Genomic DNA, 25,228 nt, shown 5'->3' with positions numbered 1-25,228 from the left:
TCATTTGTCTGTATATTTTATATGCCAAAATGGGGAAAATGGAAAGAGAAAAAAGAAGGAAAGCCCTCAAGAAGATTGATTATGTGTCATAAATAGTTTTTGACTCCTAGCAACCACATAGACAGATTTTCTCTGTTACAATCTGTCCCTAACCCGTTCTTTCAGGTATTCCAACACTGCACCCATTACCATTGTAATGTCCATCCATCTTGCTACCGGTCATCCTCTTCTCTTTCCTTCCACCTTTCTCAGCATTCGAGCCTTTTCCAGAAAGCTAGATCTTCACATAGTGTGTACAAACCAGGATAAATTGAGCTTGGTCTTTTGTGCCTTGAGGGAAACTCTGGGTTGATTTGTTCGATGATCCATTGGTTCAGTTTTTTGGCTGTCCATGGTATTCTCAGGAGCCTTCTCCACACCAAAATTCAAAAGTCCAATTTTTGCTTCCGTAGAGTGTGACAGGGAATACCATGTCTTGCATGATTCTGATATTTGTAGGTTTTAGACACATCATGACATTCGAATATCTTTTCCTTTTTTTAAATAGTAATTTTATTAAAAATTATAGTTGCAACAATAAAAACTAGTATAAACTAAAAGAAAAAAAGAAAAAAAGAAGAAATATAAGGTGCAGAAAAGAAAAAAAGAGAAAAGTAGGAAAAAATAATAGTAAAGAAATTTTAAAAAATTCTCTTCTCACCTCTATGGGTGGTATGTGTCTTCCTCAACCTTGGGTCCTCTACCAGAGGCCTGGGAGTTTGAGGGTTCTGCGCAGTATCTTAGCTGTTCCTAGCACTGTGCTCTTCTGGACAGAGAGCTTTAATGTTGCTCCTGGCATCTGTTGGAGTCACTCTCCTAGCTTAGATGCCACAGCCCTGAGTGTTTCTACCACCGTTGGGACCACTTTGGCCTTCACTTCCCACATCCTCTCTAGTTTCTCCTTCAGGCCTGGTACTTCTCCACCTTCTCATACTCCTTCTTCCTGACGTTGCTGTCACTTGGCACTGCTGCATCTATCACCACTGTTGTCTTCTGGTGCTTGTCTACTACCACAATGTCTGGTTGATTGGCCAGTACCTGCCTGTCTGTCTGGATCTGGAAGTCCCACAGGATCTTAGCCCTGTCATTCTCTACAACCTTCAGTGGAATCTCCCATCTGGACTTGGGAGGGTCTAGCCCATAACTGTGCAGATGTTCCTGTACACAATGTCATCTACTTGGTTGTGTCATTCAGTGTATGCTGTTTCAGCCTGCATCTTACATCCTGCCACTATGTGTTGGACTGTCTCTGAGGGCTCTCTGCTCAGTCCGCACCTTGGATCCTGTCTAGTGGCACTAAGTACCAGAGCCTGCTTCTATGGCTCTAGTGCTTAGTGCCTGTTCTTGTGCTGCTATGATCAGTGCCTCAATGCTGTCTTTTAGTCCAGCCCTTTCCAGCCACTGGTAGGATTTCTGAAGGTCAGCCACCTCAGCTATCTGTTCATGGTACATCCCATGCAGGGCCTTGTCTTGCCATGGAACTTCCTCTGCTTGATCTTCCTTCTGTGTCTGTTGCTGCCTCAGGCATTTTCTCAGTAGCTCATATTTAGGTGCCATCTTACTGAGGTACTCCTGGGTCTCATCCAGGACAGTGGCTTTGACACGCACCAGACCCCACATGCCCTCTTTCTGGCTGGTGTACAGTCTCTGCATGTTGGACTTGCAGTTGGACTCTGTGTGTGTGTGTGTGTGTGTGTGTGCGTGTGTGTATATGTGTGTGTGACTTCCCCCTTCATCACAACAAGTATAAACATTTTTTGTAACATATCAACTTGTCTTAAAATACAACAAATGATCTCTTCTTCCCATAACTCATCTCTTATTTATGAACAAATCCTTAAAGCCTCATCGTTTCAATCCTGATATCAGCAAAAGTCCATTAAGGGTTACCTTAACAATACATCTATTTTAACCTTGATCAAATAAACCAACTTTATATTCCTTCCTTTTGCTTCTAACAGTCATGATCTTTAGTCCCTTCAAAACTGTCCTAGAACTTGATTTCTTTTCATTTTTTCTTTGTCCTTTCTGACAAAATTCTTGAAAGTGTTAACAAGCCTCTTCTGTAAATCCAATATAGAAAAATTATCCAGGTCACTCTCTTGGTTTGTTATTTGTATATTCCTTTTAATTGTTAAGACATCAGCCAGTTTCTTTTATACGTCCAGTGTAACATCTTTTTCCATGTCATTCTTGTAGCCTGTCATTTTCAAATCCACTTTCAAAAAAGTCTCGATCTTGCCAGGTAAAACATGTTCTTCTTCCATAGCATCTTTGAAACACAGTCTATCTACAGAGGTAGACACTCTTAAAACTAACTTCTGGGCCCGTTGTTTAAAAATATCTTTCAATATGTCCAATGTTATAATATTTTGCTTCATTCTGTATTAGTAAGTCGAGTTTGTGTGTTCCTCTGTCTTAATTGTAATCTTTAGTTCCTTCTAGTTCCCTCTAGTGTCCAAGTTTTAAAGTTTTATCTTATGTTTTTTTAAAAGAATTTAAACCAAAAGCATTTTCCAACAAGAAGGATTCTTTATACTTAATTCCAAAATCTTATTTCAAATTTATCTGAACCCTTAGTTCATTTGTAACTTTCTAAAATCAAAGTTTTAATCACCCTTTTGCTGTTTATTCCTCCCCCACCCCCCCGCCATTTTTGAAAAATCCTTAAACTTGTATTTAAAACTTCTTTCACTAAGGTTTAAAGGAAACTCACCCGGTGCTATAATATTTGTCAATCCAAAGGTTCCTACTAGCTGAAAAGCAGTTAACAAGCAATTTCTGAAAGTGATGTGAAAAGGAAGTATACAAACCCAGTGTCCTTTCAAAGGTGCCAACCACCGTTTGCGCAAAATGGCTATCCTCTTGTCTCCCAGAGCTGTAAACCCACCAGAGACCACTGTCCTGCGGTCTGCTCGTGAGGAGCAACTGTCTGGAACATTTGTGGGTGATTTCAAGTCCTCTCCTGGTCTGGAGAGGAATTATCAAAGAGCCGTTCTACTCACCAGCTCTTCATTCCTTTGTGGTTGTCAGCTCCACTTTTTGTGGAGCCATCTTCAGCCTGCCATTTCTTCCCCAGACATCCTGCATTTGAATATCTTTTCCAAGGCCTTCATGGCTGCTGTACGAAATGCTAGTATGTAGTGTATTTCTTGAGAATACACTCCTCTGATATACTGGTCAAAATTTATATTATGTAACTGAAATATTCACACTGAAGTCAATTTCCAGGTTTACATGAATTCAGGAGTGTCAATTTGGATTTCTATGATTTGATAGGCTTGAGGAACAGCACTGTGGAAGAGACTAATCACCAGGATCTTCATCTGAATTCATAGAGGGGAGGGAAGACAATTGAGGTACAGGCAGAGGATTTTGTGGAAATTGGCCAATGTAATCTGTAGTCTGCAAATTCTTCCTACATGCTCTAGAACCACAGTAAGGCAGCAGATGTAGAGGTCCTAAGAAATGAAACAGGAATTGTAGAGTGAAGCACAGCAGATGCAATTTTAAAATCATCTTTTGGGGAATAAGACCCACTGAAGACAGAGTTAAATACAGTATATCTGAGACTGGAATAGAGGGACGCGGTGGCGCTGCGGGTTAAACCGCTGAGCTGCTGAGCTTGCCGATCGGAAGGTCGGCGGTTCGAATCCGCGTGATGGGGTGAGCTCCTGTTGCTAGTCCCAGCTCCTGCCAACCTAGCAGTTCGAAAACATGCCAATGTGAGTAGATTAATAGGTACCGCTTCGGCGGGCAGGTAATGGCCTTCTGTGTAGTCATGCCGGCCACATGACCACGGAAGTGTCTACGGACAAACGCCAGCTCTTTGGCTGTGAAACAGAGATGAGCACCGCCCCCTAGAGTCGGACACGACTGGACTTCATGTCAAGGGAAACCTTTACCTTTACCGTTATAATTTAGATGTCACAGAACTTCGTACAGTTTCGGATTAGGAATAAAAAGTTAATGCACTCTAGGAAAGGGAAAGGAATGTTGTTGCAGAGATACACATCATCATTCTTTTAAGTCAACTTTTTCACCCCAGTTTCATACCCTTAATTCAAGTCATAGAGACCTGGATTAAATTTCCTGCTTAACAATGAACTCTACCTCCTTTTACTTTCCCAAAAATAGGAATAAGGGCAACTAAATGAGGTATGACAAGACTGAATGGAATAGCTTTTAAAAATATAGTGTGAAGTATAAATAGTTTCTTAGAAGACACATAATTGCTTATTTTTTCTTTTTTCTCTCAATTTGTTCCATCCAAAGATGGGGAACTTCAACAGAAAATACTAGACTGCAAGCCAAAGGCAATTTGTGGCACCACAGAGAGTTCCCCAAACTTACAAAAGTGGACAGAACACCTTTGTTGCAACAACAGCGATTTCTGCAATGAGAGATTATAGAAACAGCATGTATGTTCCTCTACTTCTGCTTGCTTGTTTTTTTTTTTTACCCTTGTCTATGCCCTCTACAGAGCTACAAGCAAGGGAGCAGTTCTATGGTGTCTATACTGGGGGTCCAAGGTCCCACTGAGGAAAAAGAAGAAGAGGAAGAGGCAGAAAAAGGGACTTTCCTAAGTATTTCTGTTGCATAAAATGAATATGAGAAATAAGGGTATTCCTATCCCAGCAGGAGCAATGTGTTTGTAAAAATAGATTTTTGTGTATTTATATAAAAGCTGAGTATAGGGAAAAAGTCTTTTCCCTTTTAAAATAAAGCTTTAATACTGTTGATAGTATTGCTATTGTCCCTCTGGGATGCAAAATAACTTATTTATGTTTTTATTTATATAAAAAACTCATATCCTAGCCTTCTGGTGCACAGATAAAATTCAGAATGACTAACAATACTTAAAACTAAGAGAAAATTAAAATCATTTAGAACAAAAACAGGACAAGAAACAACCCCAAAAGAAGATAGATACAATAGAAAAGGATAAAATCAATACTCCCTGTGGGAAAAAATGCCCTCTTGGATGGGACGATCTGAAGCAGTTGGCAGAGGAACACCAGAGAAGATGCCAGCCTATTCTCCTGAAAAGCATGTGCATGCAGGTGCAGCCACTGAGATGGCTTTTTCTCTTATCCCCACCAACTGTGCCTTGGTTAGAGCTGGAATAAACAGAGAGACTTCCCGCTACTTTATATGGTGCAGGCAGGCTGATATTGGTCAGGTATTCCCTAATCAATCCTGCAGCTAAACTTTTTAAAGAACTGCTTTGAATTGTGTACAAAGATGAACTGGCAACCAGCACAATCCCTGCAGGACTGATATAATGTAGTCTTGCCTGCAAATGCCCACCAATATTCTTGCTGCTGCATTTGGGACCAACAGCAGTTTCCAAGAATCCTCCAAGACAGGTCCAAGTAGAGCCTATGGCAATACATGATCTAGATGTAACTAAGGTATGCATGTATTACTATGGCCGAGTTTGATCTTATCAGGAATAGAAGCAGTTGGCAACCAGCATATGATGGCAAAGCTAGATCCAGAAGCATATTCAAGCTGTAAACTTGATTGTTCAGGAAACTGAAATCCCATTTCAAACTCCACCTGCTTCCTGACATGCTGTACACATTCATCCACACAACTCTGGCTGCTTCATCTCTACTTATTGCATCAAGGTTCTATAAGGGCAAACGTATTCAGCTCACTTTCAGAGGGCACATTTTATGCTGGGCCATTCTTTCATGAGGGCCAACATGATCACGGAACTCACGAATGTAAAAAGGATTTGGCCGGCACTACATCTTCCCTGCTCATGTGTTCCATTTCTACTGGATGAGAGGGAAAAAAAGGACATGACAGCAAGTTCCAATATGAGGCAGAAAATTCACAAAAATATTAAAAATACACACAAGCATACTTTTAAAAAGTTGCATATTTTGAAAAACAGTGGATGCACCTAATTATACCATTTATATTCCATAATTTGGAATTCAAACATAATTAAACAGGCAAAGCCAATGGAATGTTCTAATCTGGAAACTATTGTTTTTTTCTGCTCAAGGTCTTCTTATCTCAAAAGGCCTTCATGAAAGACCTGAAATGAATTGTTGCAAGCACATGCATAATTTACCAGGATGAGGGATTCAGCATCCTTGAAGGTCTTATCAGCACATTTTTCTACACTTCTCCCCCCCACCCCCCTTGAATTGATGTTCAGGGGGATAATTTGTAGTTTTTCACCTCAGACATGAGACAGTAGTTAATCACAAATAAAAGGGACATGTTTTATAGCTCATGCATTTTATTTTTGAGCATAACAACAATCTTCTGTAAGAGTGGTATACATTATAAAATGGTGTATACAGTCTATAGCAACAGTCCATACAGTCTATAGCAACTTAAAGGAGGAACACACATGGCTACCTGACTGCATTGGTCAGTGGTATCAAAAGATGCTGAGAGATCGAGGAGCACTAAGATAGGCACAGCACCCCCCATCCTGGCTCTGTCATGGGTCATTGACAAGCATAACCAATACTGTCTGAAGCACAGCTGAACCCTGACTGAAATGGGTCTAGCTCATCAGTTTCCTCCAGGGTCCTCGGAAGTTGACCACCCTCTCCACCACCTTCCCTAGAAAGGGGAGGTTGGAATCTGGAAGGAAATTGTCCAGTATGGTTGGCTTCTTAAGGAGACAAAGTACCACAGCCTCCTTCAAGGCTGAGGAGACCACCACCTCCCACAGAGAAGCAGACACCAATGCATGGGCCCAACCACAGGTGACATCCTGGGTTGCCTCAACCATCCTGGAGAGGAGGGGCCTGGATCGAATAGACAGATGGCTGAGGTAACAGACCAGAGGATTCTGTCTACTTCGACAGAGTCAAATTCTACAAGACCATACCTCTGCCCCCTACCTGGACCTGCCCAGTTGGAGTCCAACTCTGCCAAGTAGCACAAATATTCTTCACAGCAGCCCCACAGCAAGTCCTGTGACTTGTCTTTCCCCAGCAATGACTAGGTCACCTTAAACAGGGCTACCAGTTTGGCAGATGCAATAAATGCATATTGGCAGATGTGATAAGTGCAGAGAAATAATATCATTACCCACATCTCCGTGTAAGCCCTAATATGTGTTCTTACTTGTATTTGGTCAGATTCACTCTTTGTCTTCCTCTATTGGCACTCTAGGTGTCTCTTCTTGGGCTTAATCTCACACCAAGGTGCGCCCAGAGACTGGTGCAAGAGTCCACTGGAGTTGGACAGCCAATAAATTTAAATAAATAAATAAACAAGGAAAGGCCACATGGGGTAATACAGTCTAAGGCCTCCACCACTCAACCATTCCAGGCTGCATTCAAGACTTCAGCCAGACTGCACCAGACCCTCAGGGAAAACCCCAAGTTCCCTCTGAAACTCAACCAGGTCTATTGGACACCTGAGGCAGGCTGATCTAACATGCCCTCTCTTCCTGTGAGATGGGTGACACCAGCATGCTGAAAAACAATCTGAGAGTGATCTGACCATGGCAACAGACAAATGGCAATGCTCTCCAAAACCAGATCGCATCTCAACTTCCCAAAACAAAGTCCAAATCTAACATGTAACCCCCAGTGTGTGTTGGGGCCATGCTGACTTGGGATAAGTCCATGGTTACTATGGTGGCCACAGACCCCTGAGCCACCCTGAACTCAACAATAACCAGGCAGCAAATTGAAATCCCCAAGAACTAGCATCTTTGGGTTTTCTATTGCCAGCCCAGCAATGGAATCCCTCAGGGAGGGATGATGCTGGGCAGCAGGGAGGACAGTACACCAGCAGCAATCCCAACTGTTCCCTAAAGCCCAGCTTCAACTGAAGGGCCCCACATCCAGTTATTGGCAGAGCAGAGGTTCTGAAAACCTTCTCATGGAAGACATCTACCACCCCATCTCCTCTCCCATGAACTCTTGGCTGGAGCCAAACCAAGACAGCCCCTTCTGGGCCCACCCAGCTCTTGATAAAACAAACCAGGTCTGAATCCTCATCCACATTAAAATCATGGATAAGGGCAGATTTATTGCAGATCAACCTGGCATTCAGCAATAGGATCTGATAATCTGACCCTGAGGGGAGATCTTGGGGGCTGGATGTTGGGATTAGTCTCTTGAAGTATAGTGCTTAGAACTGGACATAGTATCCAACTTGGTCTGTGCAGTATAAACTAGTTGGATTGTTTCCCTGATTTAGAGGTATCAGTTCTCAAACACCCACTTTGTTTAATGGTATACTATTCTTCTTGTATTAAAGTAACTTTTCCAATAACTGTGTGCCTCTTAAATTGTTTGTAGCTGGTATATAACTTTTCTAGTTGTAAAAAATTATGAGGATCTGGATGATACCTTGTGTTGTTCTGTGTCACAAATTTCTCTTTGCTTGGATTGAAAAGTATCTAATCCATAATATAGGTCAATGAAGCTTGTCCCACTAACAGTCTAAATTTCACTACAACCTTATTCTTTGCCATGACCTTGAGCAACCAGTCAATATTTTCATGGTCTATTGGGATCTTTACAAATATAAGTGAAAGAGAATAATATTCAGACTGTTTGTGTGCACATGATCAAAGAAACATCATCAGTGGAAAAGCAGTGGATAGTCTTGCTATGATACACAGAATTTTTCCTTTTCCAAGCTATGTCTCATGGGTCAGATCAAGTGCCTTGTTATTTTGACTTTTCTTTGCCTCATTCCTAAAGATAAGTTTCTTTCATTAAGGGATTCTACACACTTACCTCTAAAGAGCTCCTTGGAGAGAAACCAGATATATGTGATCAATGCAAAGACATGAATATCGAAAAGAGTTAAGGGCAGTAGTAATTCCAAAAGAAAGTGTGAGGGCCAGTCCATGTGACTAGTTCAACTCATTAAAAAAAAAAGATGAGGCAAGTTTTAGCCATTTAGGTTCCACAATAAATATGCATGCATATTGCCCTAAATAAAAGTCAGATTATGACAATGCAAGCCATAAGGGATGGATGGAGATAGACAGACAGACAGACAGACAGGCCTTGCATTAAATAGCCATGAAGTCAATTCTAGAGGTTTATTTTTGGCATATGCCTCTATTTGGGCTGTGTGTTTCAGACCAAAGAACTGCATGCTGTGTGGAATTAGGTATTAAATTGTTGAGAAAGTAGAGATCCCAGTCAAGCCTTTGAAATGGGTTAATCCATAGAAAATATCAGGATGAGAAATGGATCCCTCCCCTGATGTTTCAGTAGGAAGACGATACAGAACAAGTCTGTGTTGGCAGAATGCTGGGAAAGCCTTTAGCCCAGGAGAGATCAGAAAAGTCACACACACCAGGCATATCTATAAAAATAATTTATTTACAGAAAGCAAAACAAAAGCAAAACATATTTAAAGGACTTAGCTCTCATTGAGAGCAAGCCTGGCTGACTACATGCCGGCAGAGAGAAAAAAAGAGGAAGTAAGAAACAAGTCTGGGCAGGATCCTCCCCCCAGGCAATTTGCATGAAGCATGTGAAAGGAGACAATCAAATACAACCTCTTCACCCGGCCAAAATGATGAGGTACAATAGCAGTCTTAATCGTTAGTAGGAAAACCTCAACACTCCCCTTTTTACACTATAGATTAAGATGCAAACCAATCTTCTCTGACAACTTTATATGTCTTTCCATTCACATTACTTTACCATTATCTCCCCTTTGGTTTAACAGAAAGCTACCATTCTTCTTCCTGTGTTTTTCCAAACCTAGGTTGTTATAATTCCAAGGCTTTTTAATGTGAAATGGCTTTTCATGCAGGCTTCAAAATCAAGCCTTTGTTTTTCTGTTGATGTGAACAGCAGCAAATCATCAACATAAATGCACAGATACATACAGCCTTGTTTGTCCTTCTTCATATATACACAGGGATCTGCTTTTCCTTTTTCAAAACCAAAATTCTGCAGTTTTTCATCTACTTTTTGGTTCCAGGATCTAGCAGCTTGTTTTAACCCATAGATTGACTTCTGCAGTTCACAGACTAGATTCTCCCCTTTTTCATAGCCAGGGGGTTGCTGCATGTATAATCTGTGGTCTAAATCACCATAGAGAAATGCAGTTTGAATGTCATAGTGGTGAACTGACATTCCCTTGAGTGCAGCAACTTTTAACAGTAATCTAATTGATTCACCTTTAGTAACTGGTGCAAAAGTCTTGTCAAAGTCTAACTCTTTCCTTTGAGTGAACCCTTTTGCAACCAACCTTGCTTTATATTTTTGGATTTTGCCATCAGCATCCCTTTTCAGTTTGAAAACCCACCTACAACCCAGACAGCGTTCATTGGGAGGTAGATTTACCAGTTTCCATGTTTTATTTTCTTTCAAGGATGCTAACTCCTGTTGCATGGCAGAATGCCAATTTTGTGCAATCTCAGGTGGTAAAGCATTCACTTGTTCTAAAGACTCAGGTTCTGTGAATATGTGAAAAGCCTTTACTGTTTCAGCCTGAAAACGTGATGGAGGAACGCCTTTATTACTTCTCTGAGATCTGCGAAGTAATACAGGGCTTAAATTTTGACTCCTATCACTTTCCTGAGAAGCATCTGTCTCATCAGACAGATCTTCAGTTTGCTTTTCTGGTTTAATGTCCTCATCAGGCAAAAGATCACCATCAGCAAGTCCTTGCTGTTCTCTTGTGGTGGTCAGTTCAACTGGAGAGCTAGAATTTAATCTCCCCCAGTTTTGTTCAGCAAAAGAAGCGCTTTTGCTAATTATTAATTTCTCTCCCATTATGAACCTGTAGCTCCTCTGGCTTTGTTCATAGCCAACAAAGATGGCTTTCTTTGTTGTGGGGCCTCCTTTCCTTCTCTGCTGTTTTGGAATGTGAACCCATGCAGTGCTACCAAACACTCTAAGATGGTTTACCTTTGGTTTCACACCATAAAACAAATGGAATGGAGTGTCCTGAATCACAGAGTTATACAATCTGTTTTGTACATAACAGGCAGTAGATAAGGCCTCTGCCCAATACTTAAATGATAATTGTGAATCTTTTAGCATGCATTTCATCGCATTTTGCAAGGTTCTGCCCTTTCTTTCAGCAACACCATTTTGCTGAGGGGTGTAAGGGTTAGAAAGAATTTGTTCTATCCCCTTTTCCACTAGGAACCTTCTGAATTTGTGAGAAAGGTACTCTCCTCCTCTATCACATTGGAGTGCAGATACAGGCCTAGGGAATTTTCCATTTGCCCATGTCACAAAACTTTTAAATTTCTCAAATGCCTCATCTTTATGTTTTAAGATGTAGATAAATGTGTATCTTGAGAAATCATCAATGATGGTCATTGCATACCTTGCTTGTCCAAGACTTGGAGCAAAAGGACCAATAATGTCAAAGTGTACAATTTCCAAAGGTCTAGTTGTAACTCTGTCACTGTGCTTACTCACAGGAGCTTTTAGTGTTTTGCATTCTTTGCAAACTACACAGTCTAAGTATTTATCACAGGGTTTTATCTTTAGGTCAGCACACAGCTGTGGCATTTGTGCTATATACTTGAAATTAGCATGACCAAATCTCCTGTGCATCAGGTGTACACATTGGTCATGATATGGTGTGTTGCCAACTGCAGCCTTGCAGCTTGGCTTCCTTGCATTTTGCACAATGTACAAGGTGTCTTTTAACATACCAGTAGCACACAATTTCCCATTTTTTCGTATCTCACAACCATTTTTCTTAAATGTTATGATATACCCTGTTGCAGCCAATTGTGCCACAGATAAAAGGTTTGATTGTAAATTTGGCACATACAACACACCTTTTACAGTTTCTCCTAAGCAGGATAAATACAAGTCACCCTGTCCCATAATTTTGGTCACAGACCCATCAGCCAAAGATACACTTTGTCTTTCAGTTTTAGACAGTGACACAAAAGAGCTTTTACAATTACATAAATGACAACTGGCCCCAGAATCTAACACCCATACATCAGAATTACCCTTCTCAGCAACCTGTGCAATTTGGCTTGTCTGAAGAGCCTTCTTCTGTGTTGCCCTTGTGTTCTTCTTCTCTGTCTTTCTAGTCTTGGGTCTCAAGGCACAGTCTCTTTGCAAATGTCCAGCTGAACCACAAGTGAAGCATCGCTGGCTGGCTAGTGCTGTGACCTCAGGTTCCTGTCCCTTCTTTTCCCTCATTTTCTGGTCTTGCAGCTTTCCAGAAGAGATGGGGGGGATCTTTCCTCTCTCTTCTCCCATTCAGCGAGTAAGCGCTGTGTAACATATGATGGGGTGAGGTCTGTTTCAGGCATAGCCTCCAGGGTACAAATCAGCGTGTCCCACGTTTCATTCAGTGAGGACAGGAGGATATAGGATTTTGTGAGAGGTGTAAATTCCATTCCTCTCTCCTGCAACTCAACAAACAGCTGCTGAATATAATGCAGGTGCTCAGGAAGGCTATCTCCTTCTGCAAGGTAGGCTCTGTACAGCTTTTTTGTCAGGGTAACTTTACTCCCTGCTGTTGCCTTTACATATAAGTCTCTCAAAGCGTCCCAAAGTTGCTTTGCAGACTGCATGCCTCGCACGTGGACTAGCTGATTGTCCTCAACTCCCAAGATAATGGTGGCTCTAACCCGCTCATCCTGTCTCAGCCATTCAGCCCTGGGATTTTGGGGGTTTTGCTCACCAATTGGCAGCCAAAGATTCTCTCTGCGAAGATACATCTCCATCTTCAGGGCCCAATTCAAATAGTTGGTCTCTGATAGGCGCTCCAGAGGCATTGCTGAGGGCTGGGAGGTAGCCATGGCTTCTTCCTTCTTTTGCAAGTCACCTCAGCTGGCTTCTTTGTCCTGTAGACCGGCAGTGGCTGGAAAATCTCCAGGCGGCTCCAAAGAAAATCTTCACAGGTCTTTGCTACCTGCCTTTAAATTGTGCATGAGGTGTGGAGCTGATCTCTCTGGGTTTTACTGGGCTGTTTTCTGGGCACATAACCTGTTGGCAGAATGCTGGGAAAGCCTTTAGCCCAGGAGAGATCAGAAAAGTCACACACACCAGGCATATCTATAAAAATTATTTATTTACAGAAAGCAAAACAAAAGCAAAACATATTTAAAGGACTTAGCTCTCATTGAGAGCAAGCCTGGCTGACTACATGCCGGCAGAGAGAAAAAAAGAGGAAGTAAGAAACAAGTCTGGGCAGGATCCTCCCCCCAGGCGATTTGCATGAAGCATGTGAAAGGAGACAATCAAATACAACCTCTTCACCCGGCCAAAATGGTGAGGTACAATAGCAGTCTTAATCGTTAGTAGGAAAACCTCAACAGTCTGTTGACATTATTTTTTTCTTATAGCTCTTTTCCTGAAGAAGGGAAATAAGAAAACGATCCTTTTAAAGCAACAAAGAACCACTGTAAATGTATTCCTTATTCTCTAGGCTATTGATTATCTGTTTAACATGTTCTTGGGTTACTTCCAGGGTTGAAAGTGGTTCAACAGAGGAACCCTCCCAAAATGTCCTTAATTGAGTTTGGATTGGACTGAGAAGATCAAATTCCGAAAAGCATGTAAGACCTGGGTTTCCCCCCAAGTTTGTGATGAGAGGACAGTGTTGTAGGTGGCACTGGAAGGTTTAGCTATGGTGCCAGGTTTTTCTGTTTCTGGTTCTACTGTTTTTGTTTTACTGGTTGGTTTAAGATGGGCGGCCATATAAGCATTTTAAATACATTCTTCTCAGACTATCACCTGCTCTGTCCCTTCAAATGTTCTGCCTATCTTTTCACTATTCCTGGTTTCCCTTTTTCCTCTTTTCTCCCTCACCTTCCTTAAAATCATGCCCCCATTAGTTGCCCATCTATTTCCATCCTCCAGAGCACAGTAATGACATTCCAGTTGCCTCAAAGAAATTGTGTTGTTTATAAACATTCAGGAACAACATCTTAGGCTATCTGGTCTCAGGATGGCAGTGTCACTGAAAAAATGTGCCATTTTGTGTCTCTTCAGCTTGTGCAGTCTCAAATTCCTATACTACTGATCATATAGAGAACTGCAATCCAAACTGCCACAAATCACAGATTGCTCATTCATTTCTCCTTGGTGTAAACACTGGTATTAGGCTTCCAAAAATTTCTCTTTTGAGGAAGCTTTTGTCCAGTTGGTAATCTGTACAACCATAAAAATGTACTATTTATGTTTCCTATGGTATGTCAAGTGGACCTTGAAACAAGCACCTGCTATTTATTTAGACTGATATCCTACCTTTATTCTAATAGCTCAAGGCTGTGTCCATTTCACTCTTTCCACCTGCCATGTCCTCACAATCTCCTTTACTAAGGGCTTTAAATCAGTTTAATTAAGATTGCTGGGAAAAAATAAAACAGAAATGCTTTTATAGTGTAAGCAAAACCTGAGGCATTTCTAACTTCCATGAGAAACATGGATGTTATATTGGCTGTGTAGAGTTCAGCAATGAGCCAAGCTGGGAGAATTTCCACAATTATAGTCTTGTCTCTTTTCTGGGATTATTTTCTCCAACCATGCTTTCTATGGTATTATGTCCCCAAATACCTGCATCCTGGAAATCCATCCCTTGGCAAAAAGACCACCACTCTGTTGACATGATCTGTTATCGAACAAACTTATTAGCAAAGCTAGAATAACTCGGTCTTTCAGACCCCCAACTACCTCATTACTTTTAACTAAAGATCATGATTGAACCTGGGATATTTAATATGCAAAACCATTGCTCTACAACTAAATTATTAACATATGCATAATTCATTGTCATTACTGTCATCTTCTTGCACATCCCAGTCATAATAAATTGGTCTTAGATTGTAACAGCTTAAACTGAAATCTTTATAAAGTTGTGGATTTTATTCCTCCCCTTGAAATAGGAAATCTTAAAGCCATTGATTAAGTTTCTTGTTCAGCAATGGACTTTATCTTCCTGATCTTTGAAATAGGAATAATTTTAGCTTTCTGTTGTAATAATAAGCAAGGTATGGTGGAAAAGATTTGGTGATTGGATTTGAAGCATAAGTAATTTTTTAAATTTATTTTCTATCCCGCCTTTATTATTTTTATAAATAACTCAAGGCAGGGAACATACCTAGTACTTTTCCTCCTATTATTTTCCCCACAACAACAACCCTGTGAGTGAGTTGGGCTGAGAGAGAGGGACTGGCCCAAGGTCACCCAGCCGGCTTTCATGCCTAAGGACTAGAACTCACAGCCTCCTGGTTTCTAGCCCATTGCCTTAATGGGAATTATTACTTAAATTACCTAATACTCACTCTCTCAAGTCATTCCACTTACTAAGACTATGAATGGAGTGTTCCAGGTTCTGCAGAAAATATTGTGCTGCAAGATGAGGTGTGACACCCCAGAAGATTCCCAGGAAATATATAAGGGTTGAGTCTGACTCTGAGGCTGAGGAAGGGGAAATTGAAACCTATGCTAGGCAAAACAGGGAAATCGAAACTCAGACTGACTAAGCAGAGTGGGAAAGCATTGAGCAGCTGATTGGGCTAAATCAGGAGCCAGATTCAAAGCCACCAATCAGCACAAGGGAAAGGCAAGCCAAAAAGCACACCAAGCAAAAGGAAGCTTGATTGGCTCTGGAGGAAAAATGGTATGAAGGGAACAGCTTAAAAAGGAGCCAGCACAAGGACCAGGCTGCCAGAGACAAATGTTCCACTGAGCTAACAGCTTCCTCAGGAGAAGAAAAGCCAGAACCAATCTCAGAGCCCTGCCCTATAGCTGCTACAGAACTAGAGCCTTCCCAGCCTTCTGAACCTTGCCTTGCTACCTTGCAGCAAGCCCCAGCCAAGCCTTGCTTTGTCACCTCACCACAAAATCCAGATGAGCCTTGCCTTGCCATCCTGCCATGAAGCCCAGCCGAGTTGAGTCCTGCCGCCTTGCCCCGAAGCTCAGTCGAGTCTTGCCTTGCTGCCCTGCCATGAAGTCCAGACCAGTCAAGTCCTGCCGTCTTGTCACGAAACCCAGTTGAGTCAAGTCTTGCCACCCTGCCATGAGGTCCTGTTGAGTCCAGTCTTGTCGGCTGACCTTGCAGTCCAGTCAAGCCTAGCCTTGTCGCCTCATTGCAATCCATAGCCGAGTTTTGCCTTGCAGTCTTACTGTGTTCTCCAGCTGAGGCTGGTTCAGTCACCTTGCCGCCAGTTCCTGCCGAGTCCTGTTTTGCCTCCTCGTCACAATCTCCAGTTGAGTCCTGCCTAGACGCCTTGCCACGATTTCCAGTCGAGTCCAGTCCAGCTGTATCACTATGTTCTCCAAGTGAAACCCTTTTTATTTTCCCAACCTCTCAAAAAGCCATTTCAAGGCTTTTAGAAATTCTGTATTTTATTGCTACATCATGCTTGCAATATTGTGTTATATTTATTGCCATTATTATTGCTGCTACTGATTTGGTACATCTGGTACATTGTGTGCTGATTTTATGTTGTTTACTTTTCAATAATATGCTTTCACTGACTGAATTCTGCCTGAGAACTCCTGTTTTGGGGTATATTGGTTATTGGGTGCAAAAGTACAACTAGCTAACAGAATAAATAAGTAGCCTCTTCGCTTCCAAACTGTTAATAGCAGATTTTAAGGCTGACATCATATACATGTACATGTATATGCACACATACACACACATACCCCTTCACTGTTTAGTTCAAAAAACTGAACCAAAACTGTTGATGACAATATTGGAAAGAGGTGGTTATCTGGAGCTGCTGTTTCTTCTTTTTTTAATCTTTATTTATTTAAAAGCAAACGTATTAAAAAGATCTAAGGACAAACCAAGATTCCAACGACAGCTTTTGTATATCCTGGAGTAAACAATTCAAAGAACTGAAAATATAACTTCAATTCATGACGGTTGCTGCAACATTGGCCATAACACAATAGTGGAAAAATTTGGAGGCTCCATCATTAGCTTTCTGGTATGAAAAATTATGGAAAATTATTGTTATGGAAAACTTGACATATAAAGGATGGGTGTTGTTGGGATATGCTAGAAAAGTTATATTTGATTCAATTTGGGAAAAAGTTATCCTTTTTGCAAACTGTAATAGGTCAAATTGTTTTTTATGTTTATCTGGAGTTGCTTCTTAACACCTTGTATTTATACCTCTGCTATGTTTTCTCTGTACAGTCTGTCATAATATGAGTTGCTTCTGTACACAGTGATAGAACCTGAGCATTTAATGACTGTGAATTTAACATTTGTTAGCATCAAATTTCTAATCTGGAATCTTCTTTTATGAACAGTTTGCTTCTCTGAATGTTTATCAATGTGTGGATAAGGTTGCATTCTTTTTATGATCTCAGATTTCATTTCTAGGCAATTGCTGAGGTAAAGTCATAATAATAAAATTACCAAATCTAATAATCTCCATGAAATATTGTGGGACTAAGATCACAAATGATAAATTATACATTTACAAGTTGTTTAAGGTTTTGTGTTTGAGAGAGATCCCTTATTAAATGGAATTTTTACCCCTTTTCTGGTCCCGAAATCAGTGCTCAGTACTGAAATGGAAAATTGATAGGGCTGAAATAAAATAAGCTCACCTGTTGTGATAACTCATACGCTGATGGCATAGAGGGAGAATTTCAATGATTTCCAGGTGAGGACAAAGCCAGTGCTCTTCTTTCATCCAGAAATCCTAGAAAAAAATTGTAACGTGACAATGAGGCTATTCTCACTAGTGATTTATAACATCATCAAATAATTACTGTGGTGATATACCACAACTGAAGACAAACTCATATCACTAGAGCAATGGGTGGATGATGCTATGAGTTGCTAGCATGGATAGCCTCAATATCATTCTCTCTTCTAGATGGAATGAGATTATAACCCCTTCCCCCATTATCAGCTGCATAAACCAGATTCTGCTACTGTAGGTGCATGATTTAGGTAAAAAACTTACAACTGAAACAGAGGAGAGCCAGGATCTAGCATGATGTGACATGCCCAGTGATGGTGCTCTGAAAGTGCCAGAGGAGGATTATCTTGCTCTTCTAGTGGATTTAGACCCTATGTCAAAGAGCTAAAAGAGAACTGGTTTTCAGAAAAGATGGTTGTCAAATGTTAAGGTCATTACTTTGTGTAATGAAATAAGTCAGGGCCCTAATTCAAGTTAAGCCTGTGGTGGCACTTTCAGGGCTTTTCCATTCCCTGAAACAATGGAAATTTCTTCGTTGTCAATTGTTATTCCAATATTCAGATGTTCAAGAGATACTGCATTAAGAAGTCTGAATCAAGACAAAGAGGGCAATGGAAGAGATGAGAAAAGTAGAAAGGCAAGAAAGCCTTGTTCAGAGAGGAGGTCTTGCTGTAATGTGATAAAGGAAAAAGAACATATTTGGGGAAAAAGTTATGGTATGGCAAACAAAGCAAAGAGCAGAATAATTTCTTCCCTGTAATCTCATTACTTTAGTCATGGTTATTTGGACATTATTCTTATATTTCTGGCTTATTCCTGTTAAGTGTGAGATAAAATTCCATTCAAAATGCCTGAAGTACTGACATTTTGACCCATGGAAACTGACATAAAAACTGTAGAAGGATTTTCTCTAAAGAAATGTTGGTGAGTGATGTTAAGGAAACTCAGACAATGATGACTGAACATGAATAAGCTGTGCAGAGGACCATAGAGGAGAAAAGAATAAAAACCTAACATAATACAACGTACTTCAACAGCAGTGGCAAATCAGGCAATAGTAGAGACAGACCTACAGTTCCATTCTAGGACAATATAGAAAGAGACCAGTTCTAATCGCTCATCTAAGGGAAGGTCCTTACTGGGTTAACAGAAAAAAAGCAGTATACTCACTGAAGGTAGCAAAATACTAAAGTTAAAAAAAAAAAATCAGAGTTAGAAGGGACCAACCACAGAGGTCATCTAATCCATCTTCCTGTATGGTGCAGGATTTACTAAAGCATTCTGAGAGATGGATATCTAGTCTCAGTTTGAAGAGCTGCAGCGAAAAAGAACATACCACCTCATGAGAGTCTCTATCTACTGGTTAACAGTTCTTCCTATTAGGAAATTCCCTTATATAACTGACCTTAATCTACTTCACTGTAGTTTCAACCCTTTGGATCTGGTCCTGACCTCTACAATGGCAGAGAAGAAGTTCAATTCCTCTTTTGTATGACAACACTTTAGATATCTGAAGACTGCTATCACATTTCACTAGTCTTCTCTTCCTCAGGCTAAACACATCCAGTTCCTTTAAGTGGACTTGATTTCCTATCACCTGATCATCTTGGTAGCTCTCCTCTGAACTCACTCCAGTCTGTTAATGTTCTTTTTCGGATGTGGTGCCCAAAACTGGATAGATTATACCAAGTGCTATCTGACCAAGGGAGAATAGATTAGGACAATTACTTCCCACGTATTCCCTACAATAGGTAAAGGTAAAGGTTTCCCTTGACATTAAGTTCAGTCGTGTCCAACTCTAGGGGGCGGTGCTCATCTCTGTTTCAAAGCCAAAGAGTCAGCATTTGTCCGTAGACACTTCCGTGGTCATGTGGCCGGCATGTCTACACGGAACGCCATTATCTGCCCGCCGAAGCGGTACCTATTAATCTACTCACATTGGCATGTTTTCGAACTGCTAGGTTGGCAGGAGCTGGGACTAGCAACGAGAGCTCACCCCGTTATGCGGATTTGAACTGCCGACCTTCCGATTGGCAAGCTCAGCAGCTCAGCAGTTTAATCCGCAGTGCCACCACGTCCCTACAATAATATTTGCCTTCTATGGAACTGAAAAAGTTGAGCTCATATTCAGCTTATGATCTATTGAAACATTCAAATCCTTTTCACATGTACTATTGGCAAGCCAAATGACATCTATTCTATACCTTTCATGTTTGTCTCCCAAATGCAGGACTTGACATTTCTCCCCAGATTTCATCCTGTTCATTTTGGTCCACTGTTGAAGCTTATTTAGATCTTTTTAAATCTTTTCATTCTCTTCTGAAGTACTAGCCATTCCCCCTAGTTTTGTGGCATCTGCACATTTGATAATCATCCCCTCTACTTCTTCATTCAGGTCATTGATAAAAAAGTTGAACAGCCGAGAGCCCAGGACCGAAGTGGGCAGGCACTCTATTCAATATTACCCTTCAATCTGCTATGGAGCCATTTATGAGTACTCTCTGGGAGCAGTCAGTCAGCCAGTTATGACATATCTATGAACTGTATAATCTACACCATATTTTACCATTTTATTTATGATGGTACCATTAAACTTTGTCAAAACTTTGCTGAGGTCAAGGTACACTGCATCCACAGTTTTCCCTCAATCTGTTAAGCTAGTACCATTATCAAAAAAGGAGATAAGGTTAGGCTGTCATGACATGTTCTTGATAAACCTATGCTAGCTCTTATTAATTGTTGCATCCCTATCCATGTGCTCACAAATATTCTGCTCAAGAACCTCTCCCAATATAAACATCATGCTGACAGGTCCTTCATTTCCTTCTTCTCTTTTATGAAAACAGGGAGTCAATTCTTGATTGTTGAATTTATTCTTCTGAATAAATGGTCATTTTCTAGGGCATGATTCCAGGCATGTGTGTTATCCTACCAAGTTTAATAATGCTTATGGCATCATTTTTTCTTCCTGTGTTCGAATTTCAAGGTCTCCCTAGTTGTTTCCTACACTCCATGTACTGGTGTAGAAACATACGAGATTGTGATTGGTGTCCTCTACTGACTTTACTGCATTCATTTTCTGTTCAGCTTTAAGTCCTACTCTACCTTCATGCTTTTCACATTGTATCCTATGTTCTTGGCCCCAGTCTTTGGTAGCAGTTTTGCTTCTAGGCTTCTGCTTTCTTTCCCTTTTGCTATGATTTTACCTGTTAAACATGTCCTTCCCAGTGTATGTGAGATGTTTCCTGCCTTTTCCTAGGAGTCTTTTATGTAGAAAGCACAGTCCATGATGAAACGATCCAACCCTTCTCAGTGACATCTTCTCGGTAGCCAGTTGTTTACTTCTAGAATCCTGTTCTTTGTTCTTCTGCTATGACCCTCACCCAGAAGGATTAAAGAAAACACAATCTGCACTCTTACTTTTCACCTTCCAGACCAGTCTCTCAAGATATGTTCACGGTCTCTTCTTGCAGTGTTAATCATTCATTCATTCAACACTGCAAGAAGTGTTATTCAATAATGAATAACACTTCTTGCAGTGTTATTCATTATTCAGTTGATAGAAAGAGAATCTTATTAGTAGGCTGGAGATTTGGCAGCTTGTCTGTCACATCCTGGATATGGACACCTGGAACATAAGACACCCCCCATGACATCATATCAGATCTGCACATAACAAACTCAGTTCCTCTCAGTGGAGAGTCATCCACCATCCCGATATGCCTCTTCTTTCTCAAAGTGCTTCTTAGGTTTTTTCAACCCATGGGGGCCCAAGGGTCTGCTACTCTGTTCCATGAAGCTAGAGTTGGTAAAGCTTGCTCAGGTGGCTGTGCATTTTCATCTAGAGTGAGAGTCTGATACGGGTTGCTCATTTCCCTTTTCTGCCCTGTCCTATCCAGAAACTTCTCATCCTCCTTGTATAACTCTCTTTTCTATCTCCTTTAACTTCTTCAATATTGATACAACTTTACACTTCCTGTAAGTGTTTGGGTTTGGGTTCTCTTCAGGCAGGAAGACATTACACATACCTTGCAGATGACCAGGCAGTTTCCTTTGCCGTCCATATTACTTGGAGTTGCTGTGGGTCTTTGACATGCTCCCTCTGCCAAGCCACCGTTTACTTTCTCTGTCCAGTCATTCAGTGAGCTGACTGTCTTGAGGAGCTGCTCAGCTAGGTTAGCAGCAAACAGTGCTCCAATCACACACAAAGGGCAATCAGCAGCAATGAGCTGCATGGTAGGCTATCAACAGCAGTCAGGAAACAATTATTAGAAGTAGCAGCAGCAACAACTATTGGTTAGCTGTCTCCATTTGGTTCTTCCATTCTCTTCTTCCTCCTTTACTTCTTCCTTTTCCCTCTCCTCAGTTAAACCTCCACACAGAACTCCCTTATTTGCTCTCCTTGTTTGCTTGCTCAGTAAACTTGGAATGATTTTAAGTCTCCCAGACCAGAGGAATTGCATGAAAACATTTGCTGGCTGGAACTTTATGAACATATTAGAGAAATCTTGGAGAAAGGGTGAAGTGCAAGGTGATTGGAGTTGGACAAATGTCCCTATTTTTAAAAGAAGGGTAAAGAATCATCCAGAAACTACAGACCAGTCAGTCTGACATTAATTCCTGAGAAGGTTTTAGAGCATATCATAAAGCAATCAATGTGTTAGCACCTTGAAAACAATGGAGCAATTACCAGGCGATAGCATGGATTTATCAAGACTATATCTCATAATTCGATCAGGTAACCTCATTAATATGGCACAGAAAAACTGTAGATGTAATATATTTGGATTTCAGCAGAGCATATGACAAGGTACCTATGATATTCTGACTAGCAAGGTAGTTAAGTGGGCTAAATGCTTGACAAGCAAGTGGATATATTGCAAGCTCAAGAATTATATTGGAAGAGCATTCATCAAACAAGAGTGAGATACTTAGGGGCATGCTCCAAGTTCAGTCCTGGGTCCTGTATTCTTCAACGTATTATTAATGTCTTGGATGCTTATAAAATTTATAGACGACACAAAATTGTTTACTCAAACAGAAATAAAATTCAATTGGTTTTGATAGGTAAGAGAAATGAGCTAAGAATAATGGAATGAAGCTTAAACAGAGACAAATGCAAACTTCTTCATTTAGGAAATTAGAATCTGATAAATAGACTTAAAATGGAGACACCTGGCTTGGTAAGTGTACATTAAAAGCAATAGAATGTTAGTTGACTGCAAATGGAATAAGTCAGGAATGCTACAAGTCTGCAAAAGGAAAGTAATTACTGTATTAGGTCCCATCAGTGGAAATACATTTTCACATCATAGGATGGTTTCGTTGGTGTGACCCAGCCCTGAATATTGAATATTGTGTCCCATTCTGGGCAGCACAATGGAACAATTTATTTATTGATTGATTGATCAAATTTGTCACTGCCCATCTCCTCCCACCAGAGGGACTCCAATTATCCAGAGAGATGAATGGGCTCCCATTCATTGGATGTGATCAACAAGTGGTTGGGCAGCGGCTTTAATTTGGATTCCTGCATTGAGCATAGTCTGGGCTCCGTGGCCTAAAACCCGCTAAAGAGTTTAAGGTTTTATTCTCTCTGATTTGATTGTTTAGAGGGTTGTTTTAGAGGAATCCATGCTGGAAGAATGGATTTGGTCACTTTGGAGTGGAGGATCATAGTTCTGACAACATTGTAAATATAACACAGAAAAGAGATAGAGCTGAGGTAAAACCTCTCTCTTTTGCACACACAAAGCTATTACATGGGGAGTATTCAGAAATGGAGTTTGAAATGGTTTCATCCAGCCTATTACTTCAGAATATCTGTCACACATTCTGCTGCACATGTTGCCCCAAACCCAATAAAACAACAAAACATTGATATCGTTTTCTGTTCTATTGTTTATGGTTCTCCTCCACCATCTTGTCAGGAATTGTGGGTTGAAGAGCAAGACTGGCATTTCTTTCCCACTAGAACTGGAACCTATAGTTCTCTCCACAACAAAGGGTTGTGATAGGAAAAGCAGGATAGGACCTCACATTATAACATCAATACAAAATCAAAGACAGGAAACTGAATACACAATATCAGTCCCTAATCTCCTAACTGCAGCTGCATTTGATATCTTTAGGCTGCCTCCATTTGCCTACCTAGTTCTGTGAATGTGGGCAAGTGATGGTTGGAAAGATGTATATATCAGCCCAGATTTATGAAAAGAAGTGGTTAGTATCAGCATCATCAATGCATCAAGAACAATGAGTTGCTTGATTTTTCAAGTGTAACTTCCATTTAAGTCCACCTGTTATCCCCACCTACTATCCATCTTATATCCAGGTGCTCAAAGTATTCCAATAAGTAACCAAGTAGATGACATCCTTTGATATGATCAAGCAAGAATGGCTGAAGTATTAACTTCAGTGCTGCACATCTATCCCTGCAGTAATGCAAATGTTTAGGATAGAACTTGTGGTGCTGGAACAACTTATCAGGGCCCATGTGGCTTGAATGTCTAATTCCAGAAGGAATTCAGCTCCGGATTCCCTCTCTTGTTTCCTCATTGGCCCCTTAAGCAGGCTGATTATATGAGTGAGATTCCCTGATCCCCAAACAGGGTCATGGCAGGAAGCAGATCAGTTGAGGGTGTGGATCTTTGGGACTGAGGACCCCCTGACTTTTTGGCATGCCCCTAAGTGCTAGGATGGCCTAAGTGTATTCTCTCCCATTGCTTATAAAGGAAAGACAAATAAAAAGAATGTGTTCCTGGTGAGGTGCTTGGATGTAGAAAAGTGTTTTAAATCATAGTTTTCTTTTTAAAAATAATTTTAAAAACACCATAGGATTACTCTGTCCGCTATGCAATCATTACATAAGCGCTAAAAATAATATTGTCCAGAATGTCTAGGAATCCAAATGCTACTATATCCCCAAAGTCAAACATTTGTTGAGAATGCAAAATTCTTGATATGAAATTTCTAAATAAGATTGATTCACTCAATAGGTGCATAAACTCCTGTTTATTATATTATTATAATATAATAAACAGCCTACAAATACATATGGCATATACTTAGAGATACAATGGATAGCTAATATGGAAATCCTTTATATTAATGTATTAACTAGTCACATGATTGTTTTGCTACATATCTAATGTCTTTGTCTTTTGTTAAAGAATTTCACTTTTTAAAAGTAAAAACATAGAAATAAATATTTGAACCCAGAAAATTCCAGTTAGACACATAGACCACATTGACACAAAAATCCAATTAGATGAAAGAGAGTATAAATTAAAGAAGATCACTGTGATACTAATTAATTAATTAATTAAATTTATTATAGCCGCTCAATTCCAATGGACTCTGAATGGCATTTTGTTGTTTATTCGTTTAGTCGCTTCCGACTCTTCGTGACTTCATGGACCAGCCCACGCCAGAGCTTCCTGTCGGTCGTCAACACCCCCAGCTCCCCCAGGGACGAGTCCGTCACCTCTAGAATATCATCCATCCATCTTGCCCTTGGTCGGCCCCTCTTCCTTTTGCCTTCCACTCTCCCTAGCATCAGCATCTTCTCCAGGG

This window comes from Candoia aspera, chromosome 1, assembly GCF_035149785.1.
Source record: "Candoia aspera isolate rCanAsp1 chromosome 1, rCanAsp1.hap2, whole genome shotgun sequence".
Lineage (NCBI taxonomy): Eukaryota > Metazoa > Chordata > Lepidosauria > Squamata > Boidae > Candoia > Candoia aspera.
The sequence above is the reverse complement of the archived record's forward strand: the minus strand, read 5'-3'. Positions refer to the sequence as shown.